We start from the raw sequence: 13,586 nt of genomic DNA, 5'->3' as shown, positions 1-13,586 counted from the left end.
TCTTAATCAATGTGAAGTGACATTCTTTATTGCTTCAGATAATTTTGGTTTGAAGTCTATTCTGTCAAAACAGCTGCTGTTTCCTATGTCTATTTGCCTTGAATACGTTTTCCCATAATTTCACCTTAAAGCTCTGCTTATCTTTGCCAGTAAAGTGTTTTCCTCATCATCCACAAACAGACGGGTCAGCAGGGCATGATGGTATACGCTCAGGAGGTAGAGGCAGGTATATCTCTGAGTTTGAGGCCAGCCTGGTCTACACAGTGAGTTACAAGACAGTAGGGCTACACAGAGAAATCCTATCTTGAGAAAACAGACGAAGAAACAAACACTCCTATAAGAACAAAAACAATGAACAAGCAAAAACCCCAAACAAATAGATGGTTCTTATCTAAAGGATGGTTTACATCAACCTTATAGCCTATATCTTTTTGATTAAAAATTGAGATCATCAACATCCAGTTATTAAAGTGTGTGTCTTCAATCATTACGTTTTGTACTTTAATAAATAATGTTTGCATTTTCTTAAACACCTTTTTAATACTTAGTGTTCTAGTTTAGTTTATTCTTACTTGTATCCCTAGAGATGTGTTATTTTCTTCACTGTGCAACATTCCTGACCTGAAAATCATCTTTCGGAATGGTGGCTTTTGTTTTTTCTCATTTTAGTCTGTGTTTATTATAAAACGTTTTTCCTTTATTTTTTTATTTTTTTATTTTATTTTTTTTTTATATTTCCCCTCAGTTTGAAGGACACATTTTTGGGTATTTTTATTTTGGCTAGCAGTTATTGTTTTTTAGAAGTTAGAGTGTATAGTGCCATGCCCTTTTAGCTTTTAGATTTGTTCTTGAAAAACTTGCCTTCCTGTGTGACTTGATGCTCCTCTATTGTAGCTCGCAATATTATTTCTTTGCTCTGTATACTTAGTGTTATATTTATAACATTTCCACCTTATGCTATTCCCCCTCCCTCCAGGCAACCCCCATTCTCTCCCAAATATATAGTAATAATCATTTGAAGACAACCACTCTTTTAACTCCAATAACATGGCGACATATGAAAATTATATAGATGGCTAAATTAATAAAGACAAAGAAAGGATGTTCTACCACAATCAAAAGTGAAGTAAAAAGAAAAATGTAACAAAATACTCTAAAAAATCTTAAAAGAATCTTAGTACTCAGAGCACTGAGAACATTTCTGCAGAAAGTTCATTAAAATAAACAAACAAAAACATTTTAAAAGGCTATTTTGAGAGAAGACAGTGGAGCAAAGCTAGCCTCCTTAATTGAAACTAGTTAAATCAGGAAAGTATTAAGCTGAAGGACAGAGCTGTCTGTGGATTCAGAAGCTGCACATGATGCCTTTCTTAGATGCAGCTGTGAGGGTATCTCCTTATTATTTCTTATACGGTCAGAAATGTTATGCCTGTCTTTTGCAGTCCATCATGTAGATATAGTATCTGTCCTTTGGTACAGGCTTTACCTTCTTCCTTTTATATTTTTGTTCTGTATGTCCTCTGTGCATTCTTTGATGTATTTACCTGAGTAAAATTTTTCCATACCCAGAGAATTTCATTATGATTGATCTAAATACCAATTATACATTAAAAATACATCAGCTCCTTGCTTTTCATTCTATTACCTGAGGCAAGACCAGGGAATTTCTTGTAACAATGTGGCTACCAGCTCCTCTTCTGTTTGTTATGTTTCTAGACATGCAGAGGGAGTTAGAACTCTGCTAGAGCCAATGCTTCTCTGTCAGAATGACGTAGAGGTTGGCCCTGAATATCAACAGAAGATCTCTCTTGAGTATTCAGCAAAGCACTGTTAAACACATGTATACAAGGACATGCTCCAGAATAAACTAACTGAACTTGAGGAAATATTAAAAATGTGAATTTGAAAATGAAAGAGAAAATGAAACACTTAAAAATATTTTATCTGTACAGAAAAAAAAGTTTTACTTCACCAAGTAAATATGTAAGAAAGTCAAGTCCCCAACAAACAGTGTGACACAGAGTATACAAAATATATATCTCAAAAAGTATTTTCAATTTGATTCTTGTAGTGGAATTTGAGGCAAGAACATGCTGAATTTGAAGCAAGGCTGAGCTGTGCGGTCATATCCTGACAAGTCCTACCTGTGGAGGGCAAGCTTAAAATGCACAAATGATGGAATTTTCCCAAAGCTTCTTAATAACCAGGAAAAATGATAACACTTGTTATGAGAACATAAGCACTAGAACAAAAAGAAGGCAGGAATAGTCAGACTCAGGGCTGAAATCAACCAAATAGAAACAAAGAGAAAGATACAAAGAATCAACAAAACCAAAAGCTGGTTCTTTCATAAAATCAACAAGATTGATAAACCCCTAGCCAAACTAACTAAAGAGCACAGAGACACATTCAAATTAACAAAATCAGAAATGAAAAGAGAGACATACCAACAGAAAAGGAGGAAATTAAAAAAAAATCATCAGATCATACTACAAAAGCCTATACTCAACAAAACTGGACAATCTAGATGAAATGGATGACTTTCTAGACAGATACCACCTATCAAAGTTCAATCAAGAGCAGGTAAACTAGCTAAACAGGCCCAATATCCCCTAAGGAAATAGAAGTTATTAAAAACTTCCCAGCCAAAAATAGCCCAGGGCCAGATGGCTTTAGGGCAGAATTCTATCAGACCTTCAAAGAAAACTTAATACCAACACTCCTCAAACTATTTACATAAAAAAGAAACAGAAGGATCTCTACCTAATTAATTATATGAAGCCACAATTACCCTGGTACCTAAACCACACAAAGATCTAAGAAAGAAAGAGAACTTCAGACCAATTTTGCTTATGAATATTGATGCAAAAATACTGAATAAAATCTAGCAAACTGAATCCAAGAACACATCAAAACCATCATTCACCAACATCAAATAGGCTTCATTTCAGGGATGCAAGGTTGGTTCAATATATGATATCCATTAACTAATACCCTATATAAACAAACTCAAAGAAAAAAATTCACATGATCTCATTAGATGCTGAAATAGCATTTGACAAAATACAATACCCTTTCATGTTAAAAGTATTGGAGAGATCAGGAATTCAAGGTCCATATCTAAACATAATAAAAGCACTATATAGCAAACTAATAATAGCCAATGCTAAATTAAATGGAGAGGTACTTGAAGCAAACCCACTAAAATTGGGGACAAGACAAGGATGCCCACTGCCCCTTATCTATTAAATATAGTACTCAATGTTCTAGGCAGTGTTCCAATGTTCCTAGGCAGTGAACAATGCCAATGTTCCTTTTTTATGCTTGAATTGGGGTTACTAATGAAGACCCCCCATACTCAGGAGACCCTTCCTCAAGCCTCCGGAAATCACAACCACCCAAAGATCACAAGAAACCATACCTGGATACCAGAGCATACCAGAGCACTTAGAAAACAAAAGAAGATCAAGGGGCTACAAGTTGGGAAGGAAAATATTACTATGGGGGATGATATGATAGTATATATAAGTGACCCCAAAAATTCTACCAGAGAACTTCGGAAAAGAGGTTGGATATAAAATTAACTCTAACAAATCAGTAACCTTCTATTATACAAATGATAAATGGGTGTCACGAGCCCAGTATGTTATATGTGGTGAACAGGTTGTGATAAGGTTTTAGGGTCCCCATGGGGAGAGGAGCGACAGGTCCTCTCCACTCAGGAATTGTATACAGGACTGACTGTGAGATGGTCAGTTTCACGAGAGGGTAGAGAGAGTATGCTAGAGGCAGAGGGTTTGACATTCAATTGCTCTTTAATAATGCATAGCAAACAATATATTATCACCAATGCCAAAGCTATTGTAACAACGAGGTATTGCCACATTCCCTAGGCATTGCCTCTATCATTATCAGTACAACAAACACAAATAATAAATTGCTAATTACCAAAGAAATAAGCATAGCAATAAGTACATCATTATTTATGAGTTATATGACCTGAGTCCTTATGACTGCAGATTCCAGCAGCTTAGGTCCGGTGAGTACTTGACCACAAAGTTAGAGGCTTGGTCTCTCGGTTGCTGCTTTGATGAGTAATGCAGAGGAGGAGGCCTGAACAGAGGATCATGCTAGCCAGTCATGGCTACCAGTGTGATGAGTCTCCAGCCAGGGGCTCCTCTTTTATGCTTGAATTGGGGTTACTAATGAAGACCCCCCATACTCAGGAGACCCTTCCTCAAGCCTCCGGAAATCACAACCACCCAAAGATCACAAGAAACCATACCTGGATGCAATCAGCAGAGGCTTTATTAGGGAAGTAAGCTGGCCGTCAAAACGACAAGCTCTTTAGCTCCAAGAGCAGGGTTTTGGCCTAGAGTGGTGGGTTAAAGGGTCTTTTATAGCATGGGGTGGGGAAAGGAAGGCATTTTCGCGCGTTTACACATGAATGGTTGTTTTACGAATTTTGAACATAGCACTGGGAAGACCAAGGGAAGGGTAACCAATAACAGTGGAACATTTCAGAGGAATCTAGCCCAAATGATCTAGTCATATGAAATCACTCTGCACACTCATTCTTCTCAAAAATGTGGTTTTTACCATGCCATCGTGTCCTATCCTGCCATTTACCAACTATTTCAGATTAACTATCTTTGCTTTTTTTCTGGCTATAGCCCCACCTAGGTAGCAGCATCTTTTATCTGTGGTCAGGAATGTGTCTTCCTGCCTTGGGCGAGGCTTGAGGAATGTAATCCAGCAAGTGTCCTTCACCTGGAATGTGAAGGCCTGAAATCTTATTTTCAGTTCCGAGTTCTGTAAGGCGAAAAATCTACACATATTTCATAAAATGGCCTTTTTAATTTTTCACTCTACACTGCTGACATGCACGGCAGATAACCAGATGCTTCTGGTTATCTCTGAGGTATGACTTCATTGCAGGTGAACTTTTGATTATCATAGTGCTTTAAAACATGTTCAAACTTGTTTTCTGGACTTGTCCAGACTTGTTTTCTTTCCTATTATAAAAAGGGAGTCAGCTCTGTTAAGGGCCTGCTTCTTACAATGGGGTAAGAAAGAATATAGGGAAACAACACCCATCACAATAGTGACAAATATAAAATATCTTGGAGCAACTCTACCTAAACAAGTGAAATATCTATATGACAAAAAGTTCAAGTCTCTCAAGAAAGAAATTGAAGACCTCAGAAAGTGGAGAGATCTCCCATGCTCATGGATTGGAAGGATTAGCATAGTAAAAATGGGCATCCTACCATCAAAAGCAATCTATAGATTCAACAAAATCCCCATAAAAATTCCAACACAATCCTTCTAAGACATGGGAGAGCTATTCTCAATTTCATATGGAAAAACAAAAACCCAGGATAGTGAAAAAATTCTTAACAGTAAAAGAACTTCTGAGGGAATCACCATCCCTGACCTCAAGCTGTACTCAAGAACAATAGTGATAAAAGCTACATGGTATTGGTACAGAGACAGACAGGATGATCCATGAAATAGAATTGACCCAGACATAAAAGAGCCACATTTATGGACACTTGATCTTTGACAAAGAAGGCAAAAATATACAAAGGAAAAAAACAGAAAGCATCTTCAATTATACTGCTGGTCTAACTGGCAGTTAGGTTGTAGAAAAATTGAAATAAAATCATATTTGTCACCTTGCAAAAAGCTCAAGTCCAAGTGGATAAAGGACCTCAACATAAAACCAGATACACTGACTTTAATAGAAGAGAAAGTGGGAAAGATCCTCAAACTCATTGGCATTAGGGAAATTTTCCTGAACAGCATTCCAATGGCTCAGAATCTAAGATCAAGAATTGATAAATGGGACCTCATAAAACTTAAAAGCCAATAGGACAAATTGGCAACCTACAAATTAGGAAAAATTCTTTACTAACCCCAAATTCAATAGAGGGCAAACATCAAAAATATATATATACATATACATATATATATATATATATAAAACTCAAGAAGGTACCCTTCAAAAAAATCTAAACAATCCAATCAAAAAAATGGGGTATGAAACTAAATAGAGAATTCACAACAAAGTAATCTTGAATGGCTCAGAAACATTTACATAAATGTTCAAATCCTTAGTAATCAGGGAAATGCAAATCAAAATGACCCTGAGATTCTACCTTACACCAATCAGAATGGTTAAGATCAAAAACACAGGTGAAAGCACATGTTGGTGAGGATTTGGAGAAAGAAGAACACTCTTCCATTGCTGGTTGGATTGCAACCTGTACAATCACTCTGAAAATCAATTTGGAGGTTCCTCAGAAAACTGGAAATAGATCTACCTGAAGATCCAAACATAACACTCTTGGGTATATTCTCAAAAGATGCCCCACCATACCAGAGGAGTGTATGCTCCACTATGTTCATAAAGGTCTTATCTGTGATAGCCAGAAGCTGCAAACAACCCAGATGTCTCCCAACCAAAGAGTGGATACAGAAAATGTGGTTCATTTACACAATGTAATGCTATTCAGCTATTAAGAAGGATGACATTATGAGATTTGCTGGCAAATGGTTAGACTAGAAAATATCATCCTGAGTGAGGTAACTCATTACCCAAAAGAACATGCATGGTATATACTCACTAATAAGTAGTACAGGATATCTAGAATACAATCCGCATACCTTAAGGTTAACAAGCAGAAGGGCCCAAGTGAGGATGCCTCAATCTAACTTGAGAGAGAAAAGATAACAATCACAGGAGACAGAGGAAGGGAGGGATCTGGGTGGGAGAGGGAGGGGGAAACCAGACCATGATCATGTATGAGAAGGGAGACAGGAAAAAAGCCCTGAGGCCTGAAAGAATTGATTGGAAATATGCAACCTCAGGGGTGAGAGATGGAGGGGGAACCTCTAGAATGTACCAGAGACCTAGAAGGTAATAGCCTCTCAGGACTCAAAGGGAGGAACCTCAGATGTAATGCCCAACAGTGGGAAGAAGGAACCTGTAGAGTCTACCTCCATTAGAAAGACAGGCATCAAGTGGAGGGATAAGGTTGGCATCCCAGTTAAACAACTCTTTTTTAACAAATGAAAATATATTTAAGAAAAAAAAAATGCTTGTGAGAACTATTTCCAACACATAGGTACTAAAGACAATTATGATCAATAGAGTCATGTCATTGTGTGAAGTGTTTAATTTCAGCCTACAAGCACAAGAGATGAATATCAGATGAAGATAGGCATCTGCACAGTGGCAGTGAGCTAAGTCATATACACATAACTAAGAATAAAGACATTTTAAGTTGAATATTATTAAATAACATTAAATTATGAAATGACAATGTAATATAAATCAAATAAAAATGACACTTCTAAGAGCATAAAATAAAAAATCCACAGGTGAAAATAAACTAATATTACATTATAATATCTATACTATAATGTCTAAAACTCAGGAATATAATGGAAATCTATGCCATGTTTATGGAGTGGAGGTGTAGATGCCTTACGCTTTGTGATGAAAAGTCCATGTATTTAAATGATTCAGAACCTCGAATATGATGAATGTCTTTCTACCTGCTCTTTTTCAAAGTTCTTTAATATATATTAAAATATGTTATAGTGTGAGCATCTTTGCATTTATACTATTTGGAGTTAGTTCTGCTTATTAAATGTAAAATGCATACTTTTAATCAAACTTGAAATTTTCCTTTATTTTTTGAGAAAGTTAAAAATGAGTAATGTTACATTATTTCTACCCATCTGTCCCCTTTTAAATCCTTTCACGCTCTCCATTCTATTTTCAATTCATAATGCAAATGTACGTACACTCACTCGTGTGTTTGTGTGTGTGTTTACACATGTGTATGTGTGTGTATGTGTGTGCGTGCACACACGTATTGGCTACTAAGTCCATTTAATGTATCACTCATATGTGCATGTGTTTAGGACTGACCACAAGGGATTGAATGACCTATCACAGAGCTTATCTTTGAAAAATAAATGCATTCTGCCTCTTAGCAGACATTAACTGCTGCTGGTCCTTGTGAAATTTCCCTATCCATGTTGGGATGTCAAACGGTGTTGACATTGTGAGGGTGTTGTTTAGCCATTGTTAGACATTGTGTTAGCTGCTGCCTGTGGGGTGATATAACAGTTGACTTACTGCCTTTCAATAATGCCACTTTTTTCTATAGGTCCATCTGACCTATAGAAAAGATGGGAGGTAGGATAAATCAGGGTAAGAGTGGTAGTGTCAGAACTTGAATTGCTGTGGGCTTGACCTGATGTAGTCATCAGGAATGAAGGAAGAACAGGCACACATGCAGAAAATCTTGGACCCAGTGGGAACTGAGCTATCATGGAGGCACTGCAGGCCCCAAGGTCCTCACATCTGTTATATACTCTTAAAATCAGGAAGTGGGTAGGAAGCATATCTTTTTGGGAAATCAACTGTCTTTCAGACAGGGAGATGAGCAAAACTGGAGGAGTTGTTGACAAGCTACTGTCAGAAATTTTTTCATAAACATCTTTGTCATTCCTTGGATAGGGCTGTCAGAAATTTTTTTTTTTTTATAGACGTGTTTCTCTTTCCTTGGGTAGGGCTGTGCATCCTACTCATAGCATACAGTTTTGGAGCTATTATTTATTTGCTTTTATTCAGAATTCTGTACAGTTACTTCATCCAAATTAATGCTACTCTCTACATGTTGTTTGAATGAAAATAACTGTCATATGTTTGTGTGTTTGATTTGTTTCCCTAGTTAGTGGAACTCTTTGGGAAGGATCGGGTAAGGTGGCCTGGCATAAGGAGGTGTATCACAAGAAGTGAGATTGGGGTTTCAACAGTCTTACACCATCCACAGTAAACCCATTGCCTCCTGGTGTAGGTCAAAATATGAGCTCTCGGTGGTTCTTGCCAACTATACATTCACTCGACCATTATGACTCTAACCCCCTGGAATTGTCTGCTCAATTAAGTGCTTTCTTTGCTAAGTTGCCTTGGTCACAGTGTTTCATCATAGCAATAGATAAGCAACTAATACTGTAAGCATCCGAGCCAGCTCCCCAGGAAACCACCCAGGCAGTCTGTAGTTATAATCCCGTTTCTTATACCACAATGCTCACATTCTCAACTATAATGATTACTGTAAATTCCTTTCATGGAGTCTGCTTCCTGCTGAAGGATGGGTAAAGAAGGCACACCAAACACAATGAGGTTTTTTTTTTCAGCAGAATGTCAGCATCTTCTTCAAAAACTATTCTATTTATTATAAGTTTGAGTAGGATGCAGAGATCTAAACATATATTCTGATATTTTGTCTTATTTAATATTTATCAATTTAAGACTTTGTGTCTGTAAAGCTATTTATCATTCTGTGTGTTATTCCTCAGTCTGGTTTTCCAAGTGCACTGTTTTATACTTCTTAGATATTCTCTTCCACTTACTCATTGTTTAACCTCTTGCTTTAATTTAGAAAATTCCTATTCATTTACTTAAAAGATAATGTCAAATTTACATCTCTGGTAAGTCTATCAAAAGTATTCTTCACTTGGTTCCTGCATCTTTAATTTCTCCATTTTCTTTTGATTCTTCATTATGAATTCATCTCTCCTAAATGTTACCTAGATGTTTTCCATTTGTCCTTTCTCTTCACTTTAATTGTAACCCTGTGTACCTGGCTCTCTAATAACTATTTTGTGTGTTGACATGATGTTTTACCTTGACTTTTACATGAGATGTAAGTTATTTGAAGGCCAACTGTACTGTATTGTTAGACTAAAAGTAAATAGGCAGTTTGTAAGAGAACTTATGCAAATCTAGAGTTGGACTCTGTGTATAATATTTGCTGTCGGTAAAGGTATATTTTTTAATTTCTTTCTTTTTATTTGTTTTCTCTGTTAAGGAGACATATTCTCTTATGAAGTCCCTGTGTCAGATTTTTGTTAAAAAATATAATTGCTTTTGAGCTGCTAACATAAGTAGCAGTAAAACTTGTCAAGTGTTCTGTTTTTCTTGTAACTTGCCACAGTTAAGCCTGCCATGTTGCAAAGATTTGTCTGAGCTGTTGAACTTCAGCTTCTGTCTCTGCCAATCAGTCTTGTAGGAGAGTCCACAGGACTGCCATCACTATATATGTGTTCCAGATTTTCCTGCTTCAGTAGAGACATCATCAGGAGTCTGGTCCGTGAAAGTATAACAAGCATCTTGGACTGTGTTCTATATAAGCAGAGGAATATGCCAACTTTTTTTCTAGTAATTGTAATTCCTCATGATTTATAGTAATCTAGGCTAAATTCTTTCTCATTTACTCTATAATGTAGCTTGTGCATCCGAGAGGAAAAAATATATATCTTTTATAGCATGGGGTGGGGAAAGGAAGGCATTTTCGCGCGTTTACACATGAATGGTAAAAATGGTAAAGCCTGAAAAAGACCTGTTTATTTTTTTATTTGTCTGAGATAAATGTCAGACTACTTGGATAATATTAGAGTTGAAAACTGTAAGAAACCATTCTCAGAACTAGTTACCTAAATTTTGACAGATGTCATACACACACACACACACACACACACACACACATATGTATATATATATATATATATAGAAAAAAGTACAATGATCTAATTTGATAGACTAAATAAAACCAAGAAGAAAATGTATATAATATAAGATTTGATATAAATATAACAAAGATTTGATAAGAGTATTCTAACATGAATGGAGATAAAACAAAGTGATAAGGTAGTAGCAAACTCTCCAGAGACTCTGAAACTCCTGTTTTTAAGAAACAAAGTCTTTTTTTTTTTTTTTTTTTAACTGTCATCTGAGTATGTAGTGTCAGGAAATTCTGCTGTTCAGGTCAAATTCTGACACTAGTGGTCAGTCCTGAGTTCAGTACAAAATGGGGACCCCCTGTATCAACAGAGCTTCCTCTTCTCTGGAGAATCCTGAACCCCACACAGACTACCTGAGGAATGTCCCTTAGTCCTGCTTAGTCGAGGTTAATGGACTGGCTCCCCATGCTAATGAGGCAGCTAAGTGCCTTAGCTTTTAGCCAATGACCTATTCCACCTTGGATATTCTCAGGCCCTGGGAGGAACATGCCTCTGGAACAAAACTATATAAGTCCTGGTTCACCTCAAATAAACTGTATGTGGACAAGCCCAACCTGAATAAAGGTATATGCACAAGCTAAGATTGTCTAAGAGCATTGTCTTATTGAAAATAGTTGGAAAAGGCCTTTTCCTAAAAGAGTTGTAACACTAAGATAACCAGAGAAGGGCTTCTCTCTCCCCTTCCCTGTGGCACTTGCTTCCAAGCAGACCTGCAGTTCCCAACTCCACTTCATCCTTCCAGCCAGGTGTGCAGTGGCATCTGGACACCATGAGAGGGAGAAAGCAGAGAACTTGAAACCACAATCTAGGTTATTAATGAAATATTTTAAACATTCATGATATTTCTTTGTTGTTTTCTTTACCCTTTGTTATTTTCATTATGTTTTGCATGTATAATATATGTGTTGATCGTTCCAATCCTTCAATAACCTCTTTCATTCTTTCCACTCCTGGTGAACCTCTATTTTTCCTAAAAAGGACCCCTCATATTTTCATGTATTTTGTTTGTCTTGGTGGTCTCCTGAGTTTAATGAGGGTCTTCTCTTTTAGAAGTCATATATCTTAATAAGCTTACAAACTACTAATAAAATTTGGTATTTGGGATAATGAAATTAAATAAGATATGATTTCAGGTCTTCACTATTGAATGTGATGGTCCCTTGAATCTCCTGACTCTCCCTCATCCTTCTACCAGGACATGCTCATGCTCTCCACATTTTTGCTTTCATAAAACTGGCTTTTAGCTCTACTATTTTGCTGATATATATATATATATATATATATATATATATATATATATATTTTTTTTTTTTTTTTTTTTTTTTTTTACCAAGACTTTTGGCTTTGATCCACAATAGGAAAAGCTACCCTGTTGCAAGATAGCACTGGTAATTTTGCCCAGGGGAAATAGCTGAATGAGGACAGACACATTCACAACCCATTGTCAAGATAAAAATCTATTCATTTGATTTCCAATCACCTTGTAAATGGGTCTATTATGGGAGTTATCTTGTTTCCTGCCTTTCCTTTTTTGGCTTTGTCTTCATTGATACATGGTTTGTAGTTCAAGTAGATTGAGAGAGGAATGGACAAAGAAATAACTTACATTTAACAGCCTTCTACTATCTGTTGGAAGTTTTAAATTAAGTATCTTAATAAATCCTGACATTCTGAGATTACTGTGGTTCCCTCTTATCGCATCATCAAAGTGAGAAGCCAAATGACAATAAGAAAAGCAGAATTGTATTCAATGTCTGTCTGGTCACAGCCTAGGGATTCTCATCTCACTTAAAGTCTTTCCATTTCTTTGGGTTACCAGTAGAGCTGACACAAAAGGTTCTCAGCACAGCTTTTGCAAACATATCAATAAATTAATTCTAGGCCCCATGGTATTGTGTTTTACACTAAGAAACACCATGAATTTTGGCATTTAGAGTATAATAGTTTACAAAATAATTACTATGTAATATAGTCCAGGTATCATGAGATGAGTAGAAATAATTTATGTAAGTTAAAAATGACATAACAGGTTGTGAGTGATCACAAGTATCTTAGGTGGATTTGTAGATATGGAACTTAATAATTAGGGAGTGCTTGGCCATGAACCATGGAAGAGTAGAAGAGATAAGAGAGGGAGTAGAAAGTATGTCCTATTAAAGAAAGACACAAACTCATGTTTCATTTTCTTTTCTTTCTCCCAGATCCCCTCCTCCTTGGTTTACCTTCAAAACAAACAAACAAACAAACAAACAAACAAACAAAAAAAGCAGACCTTCCAGGGATTTGTACTTATCAGACTGGGCACAAACCTTCCTGACAGCTGGACATGTCAATCCAGTAGAAGGAAAAGGGGAACAAGAGCTGGCAAAAGAGCCAGAGACACTCCTGAATATCTTTTTCTAAGTAAAGGAGAGGCACACCAAGATAAGTAGCCCAGCCTGTTTGCAACAAAGCAGAATATTTAAAATCAATCCATAGAGACAGAACTTTGTGCAACTAGCAAGTGGAAGGCTCTAGAGCGATTTGTTCCTAGGAAACAGGAGCAAAGTCTGTCTTTAGGGTGATTATCCTAGCAGGGGATGGTGTGTGGGCTGACAGGGAGGAGATCCAGAGACAGAGAATCTGTTTAGAATGTAATCTCAGTCAGCCATGCAAGAGGCAATTGCAGCTTACAGAGAAAAGGAAGGGAATGGAGATCAATTAGAAAGAGAGGAGGAAGGGTTTCCACTTACTGTTTTGATTTCAACTGTCAAGTCTTAGAGCAGGGCTCAGGACTGGTTGGTTTATAAGCACCTGTGTTTGAGAAGGGGTGTTACATGAACCCATCCATCAGCCTGAAAGGGCCAGTGGTATTTATCAAATCATTCCCAAAATGAGCTTATTAGCTGAACAGTCATCTAACAAAAAAATATATCAAGTTATGAGTATGCCTGTAAATAAGATTTTCAAGTAACTATCAAGACAGATGAAGCTACTAATTT

This window comes from Arvicanthis niloticus, chromosome 12 (assembly GCF_011762505.2).
Source record: "Arvicanthis niloticus isolate mArvNil1 chromosome 12, mArvNil1.pat.X, whole genome shotgun sequence".
Lineage (NCBI taxonomy): Eukaryota > Metazoa > Chordata > Mammalia > Rodentia > Muridae > Arvicanthis > Arvicanthis niloticus.
Note: the sequence above shows the minus strand (reverse complement) of the source record.